This window comes from Trematomus bernacchii, unplaced genomic scaffold (genome assembly GCF_902827165.1).
Source record: "Trematomus bernacchii unplaced genomic scaffold, fTreBer1.1, whole genome shotgun sequence".
NCBI classification, from domain to species: Eukaryota; Metazoa; Chordata; class Actinopteri; order Perciformes; family Nototheniidae; genus Trematomus; species Trematomus bernacchii.
In genome coordinates, this window is record NW_022987531.1 from 2,576,385 (window position 1) to 2,601,813 (window position 25,429).

General features: G+C 38.8%; 1 protein-coding gene across 1 annotated transcript in view; it reads left to right on the forward strand.

Annotated features, from left to right (window-relative positions):
• The window catches only part of LOC117475406 (adhesion G protein-coupled receptor A3), a 306,450-nt gene that overhangs the window by 31,664 nt on the left and 249,357 nt on the right, over positions 1 to 25,429 (forward strand).

The window sequence follows — 25,429 nt, forward strand, 5'->3', positions numbered from 1 at the left end:
TACTAGCGGGATTACAATGTGAACATATATTTTAAAATGAATACAAATACAAATTAAAATTAAAGATTAATAAATTATAGTTAGATGTACTGCCCGCAATTTCTTTTTGGTTTTCAATATAGGCTACTTCCATTATTTATTTTAAATATATTTTCTTGTACGTTGTTGGACACCTGATTTATTAACAAAATTACTGTGTTTGATTTTATTCATGTTTTAAACTCAGACAGCATTTGTAAACTACACTGAAACTTTGACATTAATTAAATGTATAATGACAACATACTGTATATCACATAACTGTATTAGGTTAGATTAAAGCAATAATATTAAGTTGAACATAATATATATTTAAGTAAATACTCTTCTGTAATTTAAGAGGACACATCTTCTACCCCAAACATCTTGGTTTCTTCTTTTCTAAGGTCACATCGTATGTTATGTTACATAATATCCTTAAGTCAAAACATCTTATTGTATTTATTTGAGTGGCATTTGATATTAAGGTAACCAAAAAGTAGTGGAAAGTAATCAGGTTACATTTCTTTTATATTGTGATACAAATTAGGTCACTGATTCCATTTTTCAACATGTTATTAGTAATTATAACGGATTACATTATTAAAGTAACCCTCCCAACCCTTGCAGTGGCCTCATTCTTCCAGTCGTTTTTGGGTAACTGTGTCGCCGGTCGCCCTGCAGGGTGATGTCTCCTGTCTCCCCGGGCCTTATTAGTGCCATTGAACCTCTCTACCGTCCCCTGTCCCCCACCTCAGTGTTGGAAGGATGATTGCGAGGCGTTTGAGGACACTCTGCCAAAGGTTTGTCAAGGCTGACCTCTTCCAGCAGCACGTTGCGTGCCCGATCCTTCACCTCGCTGTCTGGGTACAGCCTGTCCATCCGTCCCGCCACAGGCAGCATTTGGCACAGATGTGTGTGTGTCGCTAGCTCTTGATGCCAAGGCAGGTAGCCTCAGTGAGTTGAAAGTGGCGGCCAGCTGTTCCCTCGTCTGGCCCGGCTGTTTCACCGCCTGCAAACCGGCCCGGCTGGCTGACTGACCGGATCTGAGGGTGGTGGTAAATTGGCAACTGATTGACAAGCTTAATTACCCGTGTGTGTGTGTGTGTGTGTTTGTGTTTGCACCACTCGTGCTACAGCTGTGGACCCTCTGAAAACAAAGTAATCGAAGTTTTTTCTTTGCATGGTATACAATTAGGGTGTGTTCATTAAAGTTTTCCTAAATTCCACAACATATTTTATTAATCCTTACTGGTGGTACCTAGCCACGCGGATCCTTTTGGGGTAATTTGTCCTGGCTTTGGGAAATGCTTCAGTCTCCACCTAAAATCAACAAGTATATTTTTTAACCCATTTTCAAATACTGCAAATTGGTCTACACGGGCGCCTCATGTTCCCCTCTAGCATCAGTTTTCAGGGCTGCCCCTAGTGGAGTAATTATGACAGAAGTAAAGGAGAGAGTCAGGTGACCGTATTTTACAGAGAGAAAAAGTCCACATTAACCTGTTAAGCCCGAGAGACCCTGGTACCGGGGCACTGCCGCAACATCTTGCAGGAAACAGTGTCTGAGGGTATGTTCATTTAATAAAACTATGAATGTTTTATATCCATGTAACGGGAAGAAACTCATCTAACTGATCTTTTTTTTTTTTTTTCAAAAGAAAACCCACAATGCTAACACTAAGCCTCTGAATTAGCAACGAGCGAAAAATGCTAACACCTTACTGCACCGAAAATCACTCACAAAACCTTATTATTTATCTTTTCACCACATCCAACACATTGATTCACATCGTGAGGTGACACAGAATCTATTGCCACTGACATTACCACTGAATTATACGTATTTGCGACGTTATAAGCAAAAACGGACATCAAAACAGGTGACGCTAGGTAGCTAAAAATGCTAACATTTTTACCTTGGCTCTGTAGTCTCTCCAAAGTGGTCTTCAATGGCATTAAAACGATAAAAACGCTGCTGAAGTTAATCCATAGGTTAATCTAATGTGTCCCTTTGAAATGATTTCTGATAATCCATAAGCATTAAAACTGCTTTTCCGTTTCCAGATGTCAAAACTAGAGATAGGTTCACTCTGATTGAAAATTACATGTGCGAAGCCCCCACCTTTTCTCTTCACAACGTGTGTGTGTGGGGGACTCCCCCTTCAATTCTATTGGCTCTAACGGTCAGAAAGAGGTGTCAACCATCAAAATCGAGCAAGGGGGGCCAGAGATATGGAAAATCCACCCAAATGACCCCAGAAGTGGTTTATTTTTGCTAAATCTCTCTAAAAAGGTCAAATGTCACTTGTTTTGCATCAATCTTGATACAGGGTACTTATTATATGTTGTACTTTGGATTCCTAAAGCTTTTAGTCTACTAACCCATCATCCAAGGGTGGTTTTCACTATAAGTAATGGGTTTTTTTTGGACGGAAACTATAATTTAAATTTTTTTACTATGTTCAATCTGAATTTACTTTAAAATAATAATAATAATAATAATTCTATATTGATTCTGACTTTTCTACATCCAACTCACAGGTTTATCATTGCTTTGAGAAAAAAGATTATTAATTTACCCCTTTTAGAAGTGAAGATATAGTAATTTGTTCTGGGAATGTCATTTTCGAGCCTGAGACCTGAAAAACAGGCCTGGGGCTTAACTGGTTAATGGAGGGTCCCTGTATGTTGCATGATGGCCTGCATCCCTCCATATGGACACAAGCCCATTACCATCAGCCAAACTGGGTTCCATGGGAGCAGAGCAGGAACAAAGCCCACCTCTGTTCTCCGGTCAGGACACTGATATAGCGTTTACTTCTTCATCATGAGTTCCCACCGCAGTGTGAAGACTGTGAGAAACGGATGAGGCTGGCATCTTTTTCATACTGATTACACTGCATCAAATCTGACACTGTGCTATGATTATGTTGTTATGAAGTAGAGCTGCACTTTTCACACGTAGGATTAAATAAAGAAGTTTGATTTTAGTGATACACAATACAATAACAACTTTAAACAACAAAAGTCAGAATGATATATTGTCATAAGGATACAGCGTTTTAGGTAGTCAAACTTGAAATAGCCACACTTCTGTTAGCTATATGCATATTGCTTTTTTCCTTCGAGTTTTGGTTATTTTGGTTATTTTCTCAGGACATTGTTACTGTATGTGAGATTATTAGATGATTATTATATTGTTGTATCAAGCAGCATTTTACTGTTGTAGAGAAACAATGTGATACACACATTATTACTGTTAAGAACCTTTGGCAATATAGTGTATCATTGTACTGTTTTGTAACTTTTTTTAGGGATGCATTATGTCAAAGGTTTATCACATATTTTTAAATGCAAAATCTGTATTTGAAAAGTAACTAAGGCTTTTACATTTTTTTAAAGGAATACAATTATATTAGTTATCTTTTAATTGTATTGGAGTAAAAGTTTGAAGTAGCATTACATGGTAATGCTCAAGTAAAGTACATCTACTTCAGTATGTACATTAGTACAGTACTTGAGTAAATGTACTCTGTTACTTTCCACCACTGACAACATATTGAGGGCAGCGGGTTTATAATTTTTTCTCTATTTGACCAAACAATATTTATGTAGCCTAAGGACTGAGTGGCCCAGAGACAGCATCAGAATTCAGAATGGCGTCTGCAATCGCTCATTCTGAAGAGGAGACGTTAGAGGTGTGCGGCGGCGTCCTTTAAAACGTTTGTGCAACTGCTGTTGTTCCATTCATTCAGGCGATGTTTATTCACACTTCCTTGCAAATGCGTCTCCTTGGGGGGTGATTGATGAGGGCGGGGTTCACCGCTGAAGGATGCGTCCTCTGGCTTGTTGGGCATACGAATGTGTGGCAGACTCTGAGAGCTAAGTACATGGTAGGGAAAATATCTCAATGATCACGTGAACATAAACCAAATTGATCCTGAGGTTATAGTTAGCGGGTCAAAGGTTAGAGGTGATTAACAGGGACAGCAGAAAGAATATTAATATTGATCCAGGAATCAATAATATTTTATTAAAGCAGAATATCACTCAATATGCAATCTTGAATACACAAAGCGTGTCGCTTTGTCAATAAGAAGTCATTCCATGATGTCAGTGTAAAAAAATATTTGTTCTTAAAGCTTTCGGATTTAGATAAAAATGTATTCGCTGTAAACTGGTGTCTTTTTATTTGTTCTCAAACTCAAGTTATGGACTGTTCCATTTGACATCCTGTACTACGGTGGCCGACAGGTGCAGACGCACTATAACATCACAAAACATTTATATTAGGAGAAACATCAGCAGCATCAGAAATTATGCAACTATACAAACTGAAATATGCCAAAACACACGCAGGAGAATAAACATCCTCACCAACTTGACAACACATGCAGTGTTTAGAAAACATTCACCATCCTGACGAAACATGCACAGCGTTTACTAAAAGTCCTGAATAAGTAAAACACAACAAATAAAAAAACGCTACAAGAAGCTAAAAAAAAACTAAAACCAGAGGCCTGTACTACGAAGCCGGATTTTCCTAACCTGGATATGTTTGAGTTAGCCGGTTGGCCCAATCCAAAACATACGCGCTCTGGCTAAACTGTACTACGACGCTGGTTATCAAGTGGATCGCTCAAGCCAGCCATGTCCTATCTAGTTAGGTGCGCGTTCACATGAAAGGGGTGGTATTTGGAGCATTCGACCAATCTCAAACATGGACAAGCGTACTGACAGCGCAGCGTCATACTTCCTGAATGAAAAGTGAACTTTAATATTAGTCAAATATGAAGAAGTTAAACTTTAAACATCCATGACTTAAACACTTTATCCAGGATAAAAGCCACATAGCTGCACCTGCAAGGTGAATACAGCTGGTAAAAGAAAAAGCGTTTGAATGCGTACATTAACAGGTTTATGAAATCACTGCCCCGTCCAAGACACGAGTGGATCTGACTTTAATTACATTTGACTCGAGTGTTTCGTCAACTTAATGTGTTGCTTAAAATAATACTTCTGCATACAGTATGTGACACTGTGAGTGTTGCACGGCCAGATACGGCTCAAGAAGCTGACTCAAATAAGGAAATTATACATTATGATGTGATATGATATGAATGATAATGGGACACATCGACGTCTGCACTCACAGTGCCGCGGACTGTACTTAATGTTACTCTGATCCGGTTACTCATGTTGTGGCAGATATTTAAGTAAGCTTTCTTAACGCTAATATTATAATAGTCAGATTGCTCTGAAGATGGGAGGGGATATTCTATTAATTTTCACGTTCACACAGTCAGTTGATTTTTGCCGGCCGTCTTTCCTGCAACGGCAGTTTTTCTGTATTTCCTCTATCCTGTAATATGACTTGATAGCTTTAAACTCCGCACACGGAGCTCTGATTGGTCAGCAGGCGGTGCTTTCACTGAGTTGATCTCTTAGCCTGCAACCTAACCTCCTCCCGAGGAGGTTAGCCGCTCAGCATAAGTTACCATGGAGATCTAGCCCGCTAAAAAGAGAACCAGCGTCGTAGGACCGGAAAGCCCGAGTTTTCCCTGAAGTCAGCCGGCTAAGCGAAAATCCGGCTTCGTAGTACAGGCCTCAGGTGACACTAATTGAGCATGTTACACACAGCTGGGACCGGAGCGCTTGTTGATGTTCGGGGGGATTATAAAGTTGGCCAACATCACTGTCAGTGTTGGTGGAAAGTTACCAAAAACATGCTTTTATCAGCTATTTAACAATTGTATTGCATGATTCCGATATTATTGCCGATCTGCTGTACGCTAGTTGGCTAACCAAGCTAACCTAGTAATACCGGAGCAGCATTTTCATCAAGTTGGTGAATGTTTTCTGAATGATGTGCATGTGTTGTCATGTTAGTGAATATGTTTCTTCATTTGTATGTGTTTTGGCATATTGCTGGTTCTATATTTGAATCATTTTTGAAGCTGCAGCGCATTTCTGCTAAAGTAAATGTTTTGGGTCGTTATAGCGCATTTGCACCTGTAAATAATAAATATAATTTAAAAATTGAAACCAAAAGTTGCAATATGATCATCTGTTTAGAATCCCGGAAAAGATTTCTGACTAATTTCAAAGCTAACTTCACAATGAAACTATGGTAACTTGTCATCATTCACCCTTTCACACCTCATTCATGCAGAGCAGTGCCACTTGCTCTAGGAAGCTAACATTCACACACATTCACACACAGTTGGCCATCAGGAGCAACTCAGGGTTCAGTAGCTTGCCCAAGGATACATCGACATGATGACTGCACGGGACAAAACCTTCTGGTTGAAAGACGACAGCACTCCCCAGCCACAGTCGCCCCAGACTATAAAAGATATTTGATTAAATTATATCTTTATAGATATTGTTATTCTTCTTCAGTGTGTGCAAAGTCCTTTTCAGTTGTAAAGTATTTAGATTTCCCTTCACTGCATGACAGCCTGGCTGTTAGTATCTGTTTATATGAGAGGCCATGAAGTAAGATGAAACCTTAAATGGATCAAAGCATAGTCCTGAGATATGAATACTTTTATTGTTATTTTACAGGAGACCGTTGCTGGGTCACATTGAGGCGAAACATGTGCGCACCATGGGTGTATCCGGTTTACTGACCATGTTTGAAGAGACAAAAAGGACATCTTCCTCGTCCCTCCTTTTTGTCTGCACAGATTGTCTCCTTAAATAACAACAGTAGCAGATGGATGCTAAAAACCTGATAATTAAAGATTCACACTTTTTTGTTCCATCTTGGGATTCTTGTTTTGTTATTTAAAAAATAGCAAGCGAGCATCAAAAGTATCTGTAGAAAGAATTTGCTTCACACTCTCCTTGAACTTTTGCTTTGTTCTGATATAAATATCCCACACTGATGAAAACTGAAGTTCCAAAATAGGACACAGTTGCTGAGCTGTTAACCGACACAGTATCTCTTTCACAGTTCAGGGTTTCTGCAGCTTTTTCTCCATCTGCGGTAAAATGCTTCTGTTGGTTTCATTTTTCTAGGCGTCCTTTAAGAAGCTTTCTCTCCTTTCTGCAATCTTTAAAATCTGCGAAATCACTGAAAATATCCCATAGTCACTGCTCATCCACCCACTGGGAATACATTACTCTCAGTCTCAGTTGTGTGATTATATACTGTCACAATATGCAACATACTACCAGCTTTACATTGATTTGTGTTGAGTGTTTTAAACAGGCTATTTGATTGCGCTGCATGTCTTACCAAAAAGGTTGAATAATGAATCTTTGCCTTAGGCGTTTATGGCTTACTGTATGTAACATTTCCATAACACACACTGAGGGACTCCCTTGATGCTCTGGCAGCAGCAGCTACAAGTCTGTCACAATGCCTACACACACAGGCTGTTTAATTGGACTCAACTGTCTGAGTGTCCACCTTCCCCCCCCCCCCTCAGTGAGCTTTCAAAACATATTAATTTGAAATGCAGTCGGTGGTTGTCTGACTCGGTGGGTGTTTGCTGTAATTCAGAGCGTGTGGCCAGGCATCTGCAAACTGACCCATTCATATTAAACACGTGGATAAAGGGTTTTAATAAACAGATTCCACATTAGCATCAGAGTTTGTGTCGATGTGCAGTGTGGCCCATTTCCAAACTACACACTCCCCCTCACACTCATAGCTGAATGGGGCTCCTTCTTTGAGGTGCATGGGGGGGTGTAAAAACTGGGGGAACTCCCATCTCTTAAGCAGAAACAGGAACTGTCGTCACTTCTCATAACCATGGTTTAGAATCAATAAACAACAGCAACAAATAATAGTAATAATGATTATGATAATAATATTTCAAAAATATTTAGAACAAATATTTCAAATTTGTATTAAAAAAGTATTTTATTTTTTAAATCGTGTGTCTATGAGCTGCTTAGTTTTTGCTACAGCCCCTGTTAAAGGTGGGGTAGGTACATTTGAGAAACCGGCTCGAGATACACTTTTTGTTATATTCCATGGAATGCTCTTAACATCCCGATAGCAATGAATATCTTCAGTGCTTTGACAAAAAATCCATAAAAAAATCCCATCTGTGGAAGCCGTAGTACTGTAAAAAGCACGACCAATCATTTTAGCTGGCCCGGCTAAAATAACTGGATGGCCTACCTGCCTGTCAGCCTTCCATCTGTGCACAAACTTATCTCGTGCCCTCATTGGTCATGTGCGCGTTCGTGTGTGTTGGAGGAGGGGCTCTGTAAGGAAGTGGCAGATTTTTTCCGGTTGTGTACTTTCAAATTCTAGCGCACTCGAGCTGGTTTCTCCAAAATTACCTACCCCACCTTTAATATACAACACTTTACAATCAAATGCACAAGTCTAAAGTTTGCAAGTTTATTTATTTTTTAGTACATTTGGCTGGGACAGTGCACATTAATAGACATTTCTGTAAATTCGCCAGAGTAAGCAAAGAGGCTAATGTTCACACTTGAAACAAACTATATTTAAAATAACAAATAAATACAATTATTATTAACATGCAACATAGGGGTTTACAATACTCAAAATGCTAATAAAAACATTTAACAAAAATATATGTTTTACAGCTAGAAGATGGCTACTACATAGACACAATGTTAAGTAAATACAAATACAATGTAGCCTTTAACACTAGAACCGCCAACAGGTACATTTTACCCGCAGCTGTTTTTTGATTGTAAGTAACTTTTTTTCAATAAAATATTCTCCCAGTCCGTGACTTTTCCTGAAAGTGTGTTATGTACAGGGGTGCACATAACTTTCTCAGTAATAATAATAAATTAATAATACATTTAATTTATATAGCGCTTCTCATCTGCCAAGACAAATCTCGAAGCGAAGTCAGTGAGGTACTCAGATGAGTACCAGGAGTCAGTGTTTGGTACTCCAACTTCTGGCCCCACATAAAGTTATGTGATGAAGCCCTCTGTGTCGCAAACGCCGCCGCTGCCGCCGACGGGGGGTGGTGCTAGTGGAGTTATTCGGGAACGTCGGGGGGGAGGGGGGGTGAGCGTGCCGTGAACGTTGTGATCAGCTGATTTTGCGCAGTTCTCCAGTGTGTGCACGGGGCACAGAATGTGCACAGGGGAGTCTCCCTCCACAGCCGGTTGGCGTAGTTTTGGCACAATTCCGTTGTACAGACCGACGTTAACAGCTGCCCCGCCCCGTCTGTGCACACGGAGTCCGACTCTGGAAAAGCTTCACAAGTACGTCGGTACGCAAAGGCGCTTAGTGACACAAATGACGGTACACATTTCAGATTTTTGACGTGCATACGTGCCTACCTGCGTACCAGTTATGTGCACCCCTGGTTATGTAGCACCCTCTGTTGTTAAACATTTTCAACATGAAGCCAGATTGGAAAAATCGCCAACAAAATTGCCATTTATACCCATTAGCGCTAGCGGGTAATATTTACCTCATAGAAAATGCAGCGATTTTCACGCTATTGATTTCGCGCGTAGACATAAACATGACGTGTTGCTAAAGCAATGCCTTTTGTCTACTGCGGTTCCTTATAGATAGAGAGATAGATAGATAGATAGAGAGATATAGAGAGATAGACAGATAGATAGTTATAGATAGATAGTTATAGAGATAGAGAGAGAGAGAGAGAGAGAGAGAGAGAGAGAGAGAGAGAGAGAGAGAGAGAGAGAGAGAGAGAGTCAGCTCTGTCCACAGAGACAGGTGGAGACAGAGCAACACTTCCTGCTGCACTGTCAAACATACCAAGACCTCAGAACAAAATTCTTTACAAAGATAACATGTAAACTCCAAGATTTTGATTCACTGTCTGACCAGAATAAAATGCAACATGTACTTGGAGAAAATAGTGCCAGCACCATAGAAGCAGCGAAATATGTGAGCACATGTCATAGCCTAAGAGACAACAACACTTAACAGCTGTTCCTCTCCTCACAGTTCACTCTGATTACTCCTCTACTTCATGTGTCTTTCTTTTTACATTTGATACTTGCAGTTTTGTAATAATATATTGTTGTAAATTGTTTAATGAATGAATTTTTTAATTTTTAATTTTTCTTATCATATCATTATTCAATTGTATTATCCTTGACGCTTTGGCAATATTGTTCACCTGACATTCATGCCAATAAAGCATATTGAATTGAATTGATAGATAGATAGTTATAGATAGTTATAGATAGATCGATAGATAGTTATAGATAGTTATAGATAGATAGATAGTTATAGATAGTTATAGATAGATAGATGGATAGTTATAGATAGATAGATGGATAGATAGATAGAGAGATAGATAGGCAGATAGATAGATAGATATATAGATAGTTATAGATAGATAGATGGATAGTTATAGATAGATAGATGGATAGATAGATAGAGAGATAGACAGTTATAGATAGATAGATATAGAGAGAGAGATAGAGAGATAGATAGATAGTTATAGATAGATAGATCGATAGATAGTTATAGATAGATAGATAGATAGAGAGAGATAGATAGATAGATAGAGAGATATATAGATAGTTATAGATAGATAGATAGATAGATAGATAGATAGATAGATAGATAGATAGATAGATAGATAGATAGATAGATAGATAGATAGATAGATAGATAGATAGATATAGAGAGAGAGAGAGAGAGAGAGAGAGAGAGAGAGAGAGAGAGAGAGATAGATAGATAGATAGATAGATAGATAGATAGATAGTTATAGATAGAGAGAGAGAGATAGATAGAGAGATAGATAGATAGATAGTTATTTATAGATAGATAGATAGATAGATAGAGAGATAGATAGATAGATAGTTATAGAAAGAGAGATAGATAGATAGATAGTTATAGATAGTTATAGATAGATATATATATAGTTATAGATAGATAGATAGATAGATAGATAGAGAGATAGATAGAGAGAGAGAGAGATAGATAGATAGATAGATAGATAGATAGATAGATAGATAGATAGATAGATAGATAGTTATAGATAGATAGATAGATAGATAGTTATAGATAGTTATAGATAGATAGAGAGATAGATATATAGATAGATATATAGATAGATAGATAGTTATAGATAGATAGATAGATAGATAGTTATAGATAGTTATAGATAGATAGAGAGATAGATATATAGATAGATATATAGATAGATATATAGATAGATAGTTATAGATAGTTATATATAGATAGTTATAGATAGATAGATAGATAGATAGATAGTTATAGATAGATAGATAGTTATAGATAGTTATAGAGAGATAGTTATAGATAGTTATAGATAGATAGATAGATAGATAGTTATAGAGAGATAGATAGATAGATAGATAGATAGATAGATAGATAGATAGATAGATAGATAGTTATAGATAGTTATAGATAGATAGATAGTTATAGATAGTTATAGATAGATAGTTATAGAGAGATAGATAGATAGTTATAGATAGATAGATAGTTATAGATAGTTATAGATAGATAGTTATAGAGAGATAGATAGATAGATAGATAGATAGATAGATAGATAGAGAGAGAGATAGATAGATAGATAGTTATAGATAGTTATAGATAGATAGATAGATAGTTATAGATAGAGAGCCGGTCATATTTCAGAAATGGACAAAAGAAAAAGACTCATGAATGTACAGGAGGCATTAGCGTTGCTAATACTTCATACTATCTGCACAAACTATATCATATGTAAGCTCCACAGAGTCCACAGATTATATTGGTATAAGTAAGTTTCATCCCTGTGCGATCAAAACTCACTGTTCTTGTATGATAAATAAAAGAACATTGTACCTTGAAAATCAATGCATTCTAATAGTGGGTACATTTTACCCGTTACCTCTGGCGGTTCTAGTGTTAACGTTTGCAGGTCTGAATATTAAATGTTAATCTTATTTTGTTTCATGACACCAACAGCTGGTTAATCAGGTCCAATGCTGGCTTGCTGTCGGAGGGTTTAAAGACACACATTTACGTCCCACTAATTGGTTTGGAATTGCACTTAATGTGTCGAACCCTCCATGTAAAGTGAGTGGAAGTGAGAAGGGGTCTGTTTGGAATCGGGCCTGTGTTCCAGTTTAGTGGAGCAGATTGTCCAATACATCTAAAAGTTGCTGCATTATTTCACTGAAAACCACACATGTCAAACTCATGGTGCTGCTAAAAAGAGAATCAACGACTCATAAACAATTGGTAGGATTCATCCTCAAAGAATCATGTAATTCTGTGGAAAAATCTTCAGTAAATCAATATTCTAGTGGCGCATAAGGAAAAGCGACCTAAGTCAGAAGGATTTATCCTCTTGTAATCCCAAATGTCTTATCAAACTTTGCGGCAATCTTCTCAATAGTCTTTGATTTATTTTACCTTTTTGGAAACCATGTATGTCTGAATAAAATCTCATAGAAATCCATTGTATATTTCTGTGAACTAAGGGTCGTTTCAAGGTCCAATCAATATTACAAAACAACAAAATATTACATTTATAGTAATACAAGACAAAATTAAGAGAGAAGCAGCAATTCCTCCCATTTAAGGGACTGGAACCCGCAAATACTTGGAATTTGATTTGTTCTTAAACCATCTATCAATTATCAAAACATTTGCCAAATACCATGAAATACTTTCTAGTCCAAAATATGATAAAAACTGAATGTGTTTGCTGCTCTGTGACTAATACCCTCTGCATGTTAATTTATTCTTCTTTACTGGAAACAAGGTGCCTTTACGTGTACACACAGCCTGCTGTAGACACGAACATGCCATTAAGAAATATGATACAAGTTATACTAATGAATGCATGTCATCGTCTCATTTCATTAAGTGCGTTTACGGTGGAGTACATCGCCCAGTGTCACTTTCCATTTAGATGAGTGCTCAAGTGGCTGCAGCCAGCTACACTTTTATTTGCTTATTTATCTCATGTAGAATCTGACCTTTTGCGAATCTGATTTTGATAATTACATCAACATTGAGAATCTGGATAATAAGACTCTGCATGATTAAATACTGTTTGCTATCAACGTGAAGAAAAAGGGTTTTGTTGTCCAGTATTTTTTCTTTTACTCACAGTGAGTGCACGCTCCATATCATATCACGATTCAGAGAGATATCCGCCCATTAGAGTCACATATTGAGCATGCTGATATCGTGTGGGTCACATGGCACGGGAGAAATGGAGCAGATATACAGTGCAGTTTAAATTAATTGGGAAGCTCTTCAGAAGCTTTTCAAAAATTAACCACTAACGTGTTTTTGCTCCTGCTCTTCAAACATGCAGGGCCACAGGGAGTAGGAAACGGTTATTGTTTAAACACTCATCTCATTTGAGCTTCCCAAGCTGTTTCTACATTGGGAATGTGGGGAAAGTATCTCCATTGGTAGTTATCATCCGTCTGTTTGTGTAGCATCCATACATTCAAACAGCGGCAGGGGATTCTATTTACATCAAATAAAGAGAGAAACAGGTCTTAATACGAGAAGAAAACTATTATCCATGGCGGTACTTATATTGTATTTCCCCTGCTCTATATTTAATATGCTGTATTTAAGAGACTCCGTCTTTTTCCTGCTCCACTTTGCTGTGTCCATGTGTTGTCACTGCAAATTCACTGCTTGCTACATCTGTGTTATATTTAGCGCCTCAGGTGGCAGAATCTCCTCTGAATCAGACAGGTCTTGTTCAGGGAAGAACACTTTACTTGTGACAGTAGGAAAAGTACAGGTGTAAAAAATAAATGTAAAGATTGCTGAATACCATTTAGGTGCATTGAACTGGGGGTTGCAGTCCAAATGTCAAAACATCAGAGCAATATCTTCTTTTCTTAAATATTTCTTAACTTCTGTGAGAAACTTCCTGGGGTTAAGGGAAGATAATAGGATAACTCATCAGGACTTAGGAAAAGATACTGCATGTTAAGAGAATCTGACTGCACTTACACTGGATAACTTATGATGTAGTTTGGTACAGTGGACTACAGTAAGCACATCTACACACTTTGCCCTGTGCGCTCTCATGGTGTGGTTTTCTGCGGGCTTTATGAACGTGAACAAAAGTGAAAAATATATTTTTCATTACCAAGGTTAGATTTGAAACGTAATGGTTGCTCAAACGCACCCTGCGGTCAACACTTATAAATCAATAGGAATTCCAATTAGTATGATTGCATGAAAATATTTTAAATAACTTACATTTTATGCAATATAGCATAATGCATAAATTGTTAAGCCTACACATCTATCACTGTGTATATCACCATTCATACCCCATACCACTCAGAAACACGTTGAAATGTTGACTTTATTTGATCATTTTAAATTAATAAACGTAATTTCCACCTTTGATTTAATAAAGTGTTCAAGGTTCAAAACGAAGCACTTTGGTAAGTATGGCATAAGTTGTAAAATGCTGGGTAACTTTCATGATACACATTTCTCCGTCACGATTAGTTGTTTCCGGGAACAGCCGAATGTTGCATCACGATAAATGTTGCGCCCGCAAGGTATTGTCGGACAGAATTTTCTCCTTTTCTTTCCTAAAGGATGGTCCAGTGTTTCCTAAACTAAAATAGGTTATAAAGGAAGTATTTAAGCTACTTTCCTATCATCTAGAGAATCCAAACAGTTCTCATGGCTGATACTCAGTTACGGTTCTTGCTGAGCAATATTGACAATTTGACCGGAACCCGGGTTTATGGTATTATGAATGTTGGCTCACTCTCACTGAAACTCATGTTGGGGTTAGGTATCTCGCCCAATGATGCATCAATGTGTTGACTGACTGCAGGGGGTGGGAATCGAACCACCAACCTTTTGATTGATATACAACCACAGACACTGAAGCCTTTATTACAGACAGTTAATCCCAGAAAAGGTTGCAGAAATTGACTTCTAAATGTTTCCTCTGATTGTTGACATTTTTTGGTGCCCATTCTGTTGTATTAAATAGCAAACCTAACCTGTCTTGAGTAACGACAGTTTCTCATAATATACCATAATTTCTAACGTTTATTTTCAGATCCTTATTGGCTCAGGTCTGATGGCTTTACAATATTGTTGTGTTGCCTACAAACTTTATCGTTTGTTTTATGTGGCTTTGAAAATGACCTCATGCACAAAGCCAGGATGCATGGTTATCTCTCAGTTGAAATCATGACAGCAATATATGACAGCCATGATGACAGCAGACAAATCCCAAGGCTCCTCATTCATAGAAGTAACATTACAAGAAAAACTATTTTAGATATTAGGTTTTTAGTATATTATATGTTAAAAGGTTCAAAGTGAGGGTCATTTTTAAACCATTTGGGGTTGTTCCCTGGTGTCCCTATTGATTGTCTTATGCACATATCAGGATTTGACTTTACAGTAGTTCATTTCCTGTATGTCTCTTCAACAGTGTTTTATTTTCAGAGTTTATAGATTTTTTATCTTCACGGCCTACTGTATATTTTCTACTATATAATTCTAGTATTGTTTATTTCTACTGTTTAATTTCTACTGATGTGCAATGCCTTGTTTTGTTGTTTTTTTACGCTGTTGCAATGCAAACATTTCCCAAATTGGGATCAATAAAGTGCTTCGGAGTTTATGTAGCATCACTGATATATTTGACACATAATAAGGCTGTCGGTCAATAGGGTGGGGGGTTCTGAACATTAAGCAAATTCAGACAGGGCAGATCAGTGAAATGAAAGACAGTTCAGGACAAAAAGAGCTGCTGCTGGCAGAGCGGATGACCTTTTGACCTCTGCCCTCTGCCGCTCTCTTGTAGCGTGTTTTACATGATCAAAGGCAGCTTCTGGGGAGCGTGGAGATGAGAGTCAGCCCCACGAGGCCGGACTGACTGGACCAGGAGGTTAGTCCATCAGGAAGGCAGCTCAGTGCTCCCCTAAAGTCCAGCTGCAGCCTGTGTGTGAACTCCTGGAGGGTTCTACAGGACGCCTCATTAGTATTTCTAAATTTTGGGCCTCTTTACCTGACTTCAGTTTCAAAGATGGCCAAATCAAGATCAATTTCTAAACTTGTGGCCTTCTATCTTAGAACTCCCATGTTTTCTTCAGTTCATATTTTCTAACTATAACTCTTAATTGTATAATTCAATAGGCACTAGTCCTGTCATGCCTGTATCAATGTTTAAACAGCTTCACACATCTTTTAATTCAAGAGGAACAAGCCATGATATCAACAACTCTGACTTGTCACTAGTTAGCTAGCTTGCTGTTATTGACAATACATGATGGGCATTTCATTTAGGCTATGTAAGAACACTGGCAGATCTAGAGTCTCCTTGAGGGCATTTGTAGAGTCAAACTTAGTGGTCAATCGAATTCAGAATGAATCGTCTTGGCTGTTGATAGACATCCATAAATACATGATCCAGGAAAGCATAATTTTATGGTTTTAGTAGCCATTCAATCCTTATATTTTGGGATCCGATGTTCCCCATCTTAATTGTCATTGCTTCTAAGTTGGAAAATCCTTAAAGTGGACCTATCATGCTATATTTAAATGATATATTGTAGGGCCATACCTATATAAGGTATATTTATACGTTTCTGTTTTCAAAATACCAAACAGATCATGCATTTTAGCCATGCCTCATTTCGCTCTATGTGCTGTTTGCTGTCTACGGGTCTGATTCTGCTGACCACGCCCCCCTGCAGGAGAGGGGAGACGTGCTCTGATCAGCTGCTGGGCTGTCAGAAGAGGGGGAGAAAAAGAGATCTCCGTCCTCCGTGTTTTATTATATAGAGTCGTTATTCATTTGTTTTAAAGCTCAATAAATAACAAAGAAGACCTTTGACCGGCACTTTTCTAATTTTGTCCGGAAGATTTAAACTTTAACGGACATCTTGACCGGCGAAAGTAACTGAAACTGAAACTCTGCCGCACGGTCCCCTCGTTCCTTGGAAGAGGCGGAGAGGTGGGTGTTTGTCATCTGCTGGAGAGAATTACAGTGCTTGCCTCGACGGGGAGGGATTGCATTGAGCAATCCCTCCCCGCAAGCGTTTGCAGCGGGAGCAAACACCGGGAACACATATTCATGTATAAAAGACATACAAAAGTGCATTTTGCATGATAGGTCCCCTTTAAGTTCTGCAGTAGCTCATTTAATATCCTATAATAAGATTTTTTTCCTGAATGCAATTAAGAAAATATTTGTGTGTACCACATATACTGAATGTCATTGAAAACTGAGATGGAAGTATAAGTATCATCACTTTGCGACCAAAACTCAGGGCAGCGAAGGCAAGCAAAGACAACACACAACTTCACTTTACGTAGCCAAAACGGCAAATACGTCTTACCGTTGCTGTTTTCTGATCAAAAGTTGTGTTCAATGGCATTAAAACGCATATAAACGCTGCTGAAGGTTAATCCAATGTCTCTGTGTCACTTTGAAATGATTACTGATAATCCATCATCATATTTATGGCAATAAGCTTAGTTTTCATATAGAGTAGCTTTCGGTTTGGGCAAACTGCGTGCGTATCACTCTCACTCCTCAATGGTAACGTGTAGGTGGATTTAGGTACTCCCCCTCGATTCTATTGGCTCTAACGGTTCAAAAGAGGTGTCAATCACCAAAATCGACCGATGGGTTCCAGAGATATGGCACCCAAATGACCCCAGAGGTGGGTTATTTTTTCTCAACCTCTCTAAAAAGGTCAAATTTCACTTGTTTTGCATCAATCTTGATACAGGGTACTTATTATATGTTATAGTTTGGATTCCTAAAGCTTTTTGTCTACTATCCCATCATTCAAGGGTGGTTTTCACTATAAGTCATGTTTTTCTTTTGGACGGAAACTATAATTTAAATGTTTTTACTATGTTCAATCTGAATTTACTTTAAAAATAAAAACATCTATATTGATTCTGACTCTTCTACATCCAACTCACAGGTTTATCATTGCTTTGATAAAAAAGATTATTAATTTACCCCTTTTAGAAGTGAAGATATAGTCATTTGTTCTGGCATGTCATTTTCGAGCCTGAGACCTGAAAAACAGGCTCGGGGCTTAACAGGTTAAATCCATTTATGTTTGGTCACACTTAAACCACGTCAGAAATGCGTAGCCAATCAGATTGAAGGTCCCGCGTGGTTAGACTGCACATGCTAGTCAGACTCGGGATAAAGAAAAGAGTCATTTGAAAAAGGGCAATTCTCTTTAGGAGGGCAAAGGGCAGGTGCTGAGGTCCATCTATGCACGTACCTGGTAACACTGTTTGGCTCCTGTAAATCTTTCACTGTGTACTGAATTTAGATGTGGGAGTTATTTAGCTTCTGTTTAATGAGGTGCATGGGAGCATTTTGCTACCAAACAGTCCCATGTGTCAAATAATAGTCTTGAATTTCTTTTATTTTCACTTTGGAACCATTTCTGTGGATTTCATAGTCCTTTTGGTCTGGTTTTGTTTCTCTTGGCATGGCCCTGGACTTGCCTGTGTGACTGTACTGTTTTGGACTCGCTGATTGGAGCTACATTGTTGCTCACATTTGGAACAAGGCACTAGCTTCTTCTCATTCTCATCACACTGGACATGCAGTACAGATTTAAAGGAAACCAGGGACACAATTTCAGGAAGTTTTCTTTGGCCTGCACAGAAAACCAGATTTTTGTAGATCCATTTTTAGTAAGTCAGAGGTTTTGGGGTCAGCTGTGGGGCTGGACGAGGAGTGCCTGGCTGGAACCTCAACATGTGTGTATTTTCCTCTGAACTGGATGTGGTCTGTTTCTCAGGCATGCAGGAAATACTCTGTGCTTTCCAGCAGGTGCAATTTATCTCACTCCCGATAAGAATAATGAATGAAGAAAGGTAAAACATTTAAATATAAATGTATAAAAAATAGCACCACTACTTACGTTGTCACATGGAATGGTATGTTCCACCAGACATTCCCTTTATTCCCTACTGCTAGCAAACCATTCACTCTGTAAACTGAGCTCTTGTGTGAACTGTCAGGGACCAAGCTGTGAAACAGCAAGGACACATTATGTGATTTAAGGAAACTGGGTTTTTATTTACCAGAAAATGTGGCATTCAAAAATATTTCAAAGCAAGAATCACACTAACTTTGCCTATACAAAAGGATTTAAAGCTCCCATGTCATGCTTTTCCGGTTATTACCCGTCCCCTTGTGTGTTATGAAGGTTTTTATGCATGTAAACGGTGTGCAGAGTCAAAACCCTCAAAGTACACCCTGTAGCGAGTAAAACTCTAACACAGAAAATACCTCCCCAAAACGCCTCGTTGGAGATACGTCACTGCCCATTTGATTCTTCCGGGTACCGCCTGATGTCATGCGGTACCCGGAACGAAATGGACCAATCCCGAAGAGCTATGGCCACACCAGCAGCGGCGTGTTCCTCCTCCAGAGGTTCGAAGAACCGGCATTTCACAGACGAAAGCTTCCAAAACATTGCCCAGTTTGAGGCCGGATATGCACAGCTTGTTTGGACCGTTTGGAGCAGGGGAAGATCTGGGTATACAACCTGTAAGTTTGCATTGTTATTTGTGTATTTATCAAACAAGACTGTTTAAATGTGTAAACTGTGTTGGACTGCTAAGCCATTGACACAGTGCTAACTGTGCTAACTAAGTTGCTAGAGTTTCCATATATCAACTCTAATATCAGCAGATGGCCTTGCATACATGTATCTCATAGCAGGAGAATGTCTGCATTCACACACACGGAATACTCATACAGTATACTGTACTGTGATTTACCGTACATTGTGACCGTACATATACTGCATGTAGCTAACGAGGCTAGCTGTATGCTAGCGCAAAACAATGTATTCATGCAAGTTACATTGTATGGTAGCAGAATACCCGTATACGATTGCAATTATAAACACGTTATTGCTAGCCTAATATGAACCACTAGCTTTTGTTCATAGTAGTTTTATTACACTGCATTATAGTTGCCTTTCCTCCAAGCTAACGTTCATATCGTGTTAGCTACCAAGGTAAACAAAGCTAGGTTAGCATATTAGCAGGCAAGCTGTTCATTACACAACTACTACTAACGAATCTAAAACAACTAAGTTTCTCTAATATTTTGTGATTTGCATTTGATTTCGTCCAGCCAGATCCTGGCGGACAATCCATGACGTGCTAAAAGGCACTTCTACTACTACTGAGGCGTCGTGCTAAAAGGCACCGCACCGACTGTGCGCAGGCAAGATGCAAGGAGGAGGAATGGATGATATACCGTGTATATATGTATATTTATGTTCATTTTGTACATTTCTAAAAATAAAGTTTAATGGAAATACTTAGTAGGCCTATCCTTTCTTCCCTGAATTCATATAGCAAACCATGATTTGATTTCTCATCAAACAGTAGTAGTTTATAACGGGTAAAAATAACTTACTCTTTGTTATGAGCGGCTCGTAGGCCACAAAGACAAGGAGACATACACGAGTTTACAAAACCACGGCACATTTATTGTGATAAATGCAGAGATAGGTGGTTGAGAGGATCGCAGAGTTAGTCTTCCTGCAGCCGCTTTGGAGAGAGACTGGGGCCGTAGTGTCCGGAGGTGTCCGTGATCGTGCTGATTAGCCTCTTCAGCTCCACCCCATCGTAAGACAAAGGCCCTGGGGCCGTCACACTCTTCTATAACAACAGTTAAAAATATATATGTATATAAAATATACGGCTGTGCCGACGCCATGATAAGACTGATGTTACGCTGAGAGCAGCCGGGAAAAGCACTGTTAGACATGGGCGCAGCCTCTCTGGTGGTTGACTAATCAGAACGAGTGGCCGAGCTGACCAATCGGAGCACACTAGGCTCACAGGGAGGGGGGGGCAAGAGCTCCAACGAGTCGTTTAGTGGAGAAAGTGAATACTGCTGAATACACATGCTTGACAGAGATGCTGTATGCGAAACCAATGTGAGTTTGGAAAATTGCACAGTATAAATCTATTTTAGTATACCTCAACAATGTAATTATGATCAGTGGAAATGGCCATGACATGGGCCCTTTAACAGCAACTATATAAGGTGTTACCTGAACACAACTGACTGACCACTTTCAATCTTCTTCTAAAAGGTGGATGGCAACGTTTGCACGTTAGGCTTAATACCACCACCTACTATGCTGGAGTGTGGAACAGACATCTTCGGGGAAATGGTGATAAAAATGAAATATATAAATTAATGAACATTTTTACTTTTTTAAATAAATATTTTATTCTACTAATTACATTCAATATTAATACAGACAATCGTTAAAGACAATGTACCAGAAAACAAAACCAGTTAAAGCGGGAGGGCAGAACAATTGTGACCCGCTCTATCGAAATCAGTCGGAAGTCGCAGCGGCTCATTTAAAAAATAAACGTGGATTTGTGTAAAAAACTAGTTTTTCGGGGTTCGGGCGTTTTGTTTGATTTTAAATCAACAAAGTCTTGGCTTTCAGAATATGAAACTTTTATTTCCAAAATCACACGATAAATACATTTTTGAAGCTTGTAAAGGGAAGATGACAGCTCTCACTCGCCACTCTGCTGTTCCGCAGCGCTGCTTCCCCTCCCTCCGGCTGAAATTATGAATGTAAGGCGTATAGTAATCATAGATAACACGGCAGGGTCCGTGACAGTTTGTTTTCATCTGATTTCAAATAAACAAAGTCTTGGCTTTCAGAATATTAAACTTGTTTCGGCAAATTCAGATGATAAATACAGCTTTGAAGCGTGTAACGGCATAATTGCAAGCGGAGAACGGAGTAACTTAACGTCACAGCAGGCATAACAACAGCCGGTGTTTCTCGTGAGTGTTTTCCCCGGGAAACAAACACAATACACACAAGCGCAAAAATACACAAACACACACATACATACACACACACACACTAGCGAGCTTCCCCCAGACCAGTAATCCAAACGAAAATATTTTCCCTCCGTACTATTTTGATCATTTGCTCCGCTAATAATCAATCAGATCGATGGATTCCAGAGAAGAGGAAACTTTAAAGGCCTTTTTCTCAAAATGATGACTCTGTGATAGTCATTATATAATGTGACATATTGTGCTTAATATTTGGAGTACAACAACAATCCTGACAGTGTATACAACTCAAAATGTGTCTTCGGGTCAATGCGACTGATTTCGATGGAGCAGGTCACAATTGCTTATTTAGAAAATAGTCCCCCTGTGAAGAGGTATTTAAATAAATAACTCTTCTTTAAAAGAGTAGTATTTAAAACTAGAGAATGCAATTCCTGAAGAAATTGCTAGTGGGAATGCTTTATGCTGAAAAGCTGACGCTAAACTGCTATGCTGAAATGTAATGTGTAAGAAGAAAGTAAAGAATTTAGATTGAAATGATACATGAACACTGGGGGCTTGAATGTGTGATGAGTGAAGAAAAGAAAGTAAAAAGGCTTGGAAAAGTTTTGAACTAACTTGATGGTGAATGATCTGTCGCCATGGCAACGGCATTTGATGACACCCCATAATACACTTAGATGCGTTGATGGCTACATCGTTACCAAACCTGTGAAGTTTTGGGCCGTTTGGAACATTTTCACTGAAGTTATGAGAAAACCGTGTTTCATGGCGAGCATTGTGTTGCCATGGCAACGGCATTTGAAGAAATCTCACAACTTTCTCGTAGATGTAGATGGCTGGACTGTTAGCACACATGTGAATTTTGAGCACTTTTTGAACATTTTCATAGGAGTTAAAGGGACATCGTGTTTTATGGCGAGGGATGTGTTTCCATGGCAACGACATTTGATGACACCCCATAATACGCTTAGATGCGTTGATGGCTGCATCGTTACCAAACCTGTGAAGTTTTGGGCCGTTTGGAACATTTTCACTGAAGTTATGAGAAAACCGTGTTTCATGGCGAGCATTGTGTTGCCATGGCAACGGCACATTGTGTGTGAGAGAGAGAGAGAGAGAGAGAGAGAGAGAGAGAGAGAGAGAGAGAGAGAGAGAGAGAGAGAGTCTGTGTGTGTCAGAGAGAGAGAGAGAGAGAGAGAGAGTGTGTGTGTGTCTGTGTGTGTCAGAGAGAGAGAGAGAGAGAGACTGAGACTGTGTGTGAGAGAGAGAGAGAGAGAGTGTGTGTTTGTGAGAGAGAGAGTGTGTGTGTGTGTGTGTGTGTGTGTGTGTGGGTGTGTGTGTGTGTGTGTGTGTGTGTGTGTGTGTGTGAGTATGAAATGAACAGTTAGAACTGACTGCTGTCAGTTGGAGTGATGACATAATCGTGTTCCATTACACAGGTGTTTATAGTTGAGCTAACGAGCTCTGTAGAGATCAAAGGTTTGCATTGTTCTGAATGAGAGATAAACCTCTTACATGTAAACGTTTTGTGGAAGAACCATAACAGATATCTGTGAAATTTCAAAACGTGAAGCAGTCAAGGAAGTTGAGTATCTGAAGTGTAATTTTTGTGTACTTTCGGGTTAATAATGTGGCCTTTTTGGCAGTTTAACTAAAGGTGTGCGGCTGCTACCGTGAGGAAATATCAGCCTGAAATTACAATGGGTTTTAATGGAGACATGTTGAACGTTTTTGTCACTTCATGCCCTCAAGAGGCATTTTGTTTAATTATTTTTTGCTTAATTATTTGTCATTTTTCAAGCTACGAGATGTTTTCCTACGTTTGTCATGAAAAATTATGTCTCAGGAATGTAGGGTTTGGGAATTATGTCAGTTTAAAAAAAAAATATGAAGGCAAATTTCAAGATTTCCTACCCTCTAGCTGTGACATCACGCACTCTAGTTAATGTTAAAATCTGAAGAAAGCCTCTTTAACAAGGTCTGAACAATGTTTAATATCTCTAAAAGTAAGAATCAGATTTAAAAGTGTTCTTGTGTTACAGGAATAATGTCAGAAAGATGTGTAACATTTTAAAGTTGGAATGAGGTTTCTGAGTGAAAGTATGAATGAACAGTTAGCAGTTGAAGTCGCATGAAGATTGTTCAAGTCTGAAGATTTTCTCCATTGACTTCAATGGTTAAAAATGTGATGAATTATGGGATGTATCTCTGGAATTATAAAAGTTATGAATGATAAAAGTAATAGCCATCGATTCCCGACCGAGCTGAACGTTTTGATGTTTGAACGGAGTTTCTGCGATGTTGAATGCAGGAGGAGAAGAGGTGCAAAATTCCGGCGGAATAATAAAAATGTTGTCTGTAGAATAACATATAGTTGGAATGCTGTATCAGCATTCCCACTGAAAAACTTAAAATAGGCTTTATATTCACCTTCCTCAATATTAAATAAATATTTCACCAAACCACGCCCTACACCCTACCCCTCGGTGATGGAGTGAACTCCGTGGAGTGACACTCGCAGCTCAATGAGGCTCCCTCCTGTCAGATGGAGGGAGTAAATACAGCGGCAAGCTTTGGGACAAACTCCCCTCTCTCCGGCAGAAACAGGAAATGCCATAACTGTATACCAACGGTTTCAAATCAGCATCTCTTAGACAAAAAATTAAAATTAATAACTCAAATAAAACTCCAAACATCTTTAATTGTGTTACTTTTTTGTAAAGCTCTTTTAGTTTTGAACCTGATGTTTATAATCTGCCTGGGTCTCGTCATGCTGCTTCCCTGATGGCTCCCACAGGATTGTTGTTGACATCTTCGTGGATTCATCTTCTTATTATAGACACATGCATTTCCAAACATTCGGTCTACCTACGCTGTAAAATGTATTATCTCTTCGATTTACACACAGCATCTATTGCCCTTCTGTCCGTCCTGGGAGAGGGATCCCTCCTCTGATGCTCTCCCCGAGGTTTTTCCCATTTTTTCCCTTTGAAATGTGGGTTTTTCTCTGGAAGTTTTTCCTTGTACGATGTGAGGGTCTAAGGACAGAGGGTGTCATTTTTCTCATACTGATATTCTGAACAAACTGTGCTGTTGTATTTGCTGTAAAGTGTCTTTACTGTAGGGTATTTTTATTATATGTACAGCACTTTGGCTCGACCAAAAATCGTTTAAAAATGTGCTATATAAATAAAACTTGATTTGATTTGATTATAAGCTTCTAAGTTTTTGCAACAATCTGTAAATATACACAACTTTATAATAAAATGCACACATTTACCTTTTTCTAGACTAAACACAGGTATGACCCTAAGTTAACAAAATATGAGGTTATCATGAGGTTGTTAACATCAAAATGTATCAGTGGATGTTTGCTGGAACTGTTTGTAAACAGCGTGTTTCCTGAGGGACACACAGCGTTGAGACCGGTCAGGTAGAGACCGGTCTCCAGTCAGCACCGATGCAGACTCGCTGTTTGATGGCTTGATAGCCCACTCCCCCTCCACACCGCTCCACACTCGTTGGTTTGGAACAGCACTTAATGTGGCGGACCCTCCGCGCAAACGCGCAAATGGAGGGGTAGTGTGTAGGGGTAGGGTGTAGGGCGT